The sequence below is a fragment of the Octopus bimaculoides genome, chromosome 16 (genome assembly GCF_001194135.2).
Source record: "Octopus bimaculoides isolate UCB-OBI-ISO-001 chromosome 16, ASM119413v2, whole genome shotgun sequence".
Taxonomy (NCBI): Eukaryota; Metazoa; Mollusca; class Cephalopoda; order Octopoda; family Octopodidae; genus Octopus; species Octopus bimaculoides.
This window is the reverse complement of record NC_068996.1, coordinates 37,670,066-37,670,484: the sequence shown is the minus strand read 5'-3', so window position 1 is coordinate 37,670,484 and position 419 is coordinate 37,670,066. Positions and strand designations below refer to the sequence as shown.

Genomic DNA, 419 nt, shown 5'->3' with positions numbered 1-419 from the left:
AGATAGATAGATAGATAGATAGATAGATAGATAGATAGATAGATCGTTTGTTATGAGATTGATGCTGTAAGAAAGAGAGAATGTATGGGAGCGAGGAAGAGAAATGATAGAGAGAAAGCCTTGAGAAAATGAAAGTGAATGAACGTGAGATTGAGAATTAGAGAAACGGAGACATTGTTGCATATTCATTGATTCACATTAATATATACACGCATAAATTGATATTTTGCTACTGCTTAAAGAATTTAGCTTTACAGATTAATTATCAGAAATACAGAAAGACAGATAGATTGAACGACCGATTGACAGAAATATTGATATTCATATAATACAATTCTATTTTATGTTTATGTTTGTATGTGTGTGTGTGTATGTATATTTGTATGTGTGTGTGTGTATATATTATGAATCGAGTAACG

At 30.3% G+C, this 419-nt stretch overlaps 1 protein-coding gene across 7 annotated transcripts in view; it reads right to left on the bottom strand.

The window, feature by feature from the left end:
- The window catches only part of LOC106881394 (F-BAR and double SH3 domains protein 2), a 286,511-nt gene that overhangs the window by 285,448 nt on the left and 644 nt on the right, over window positions 1-419 (bottom strand). The window lies entirely within an intron of this gene.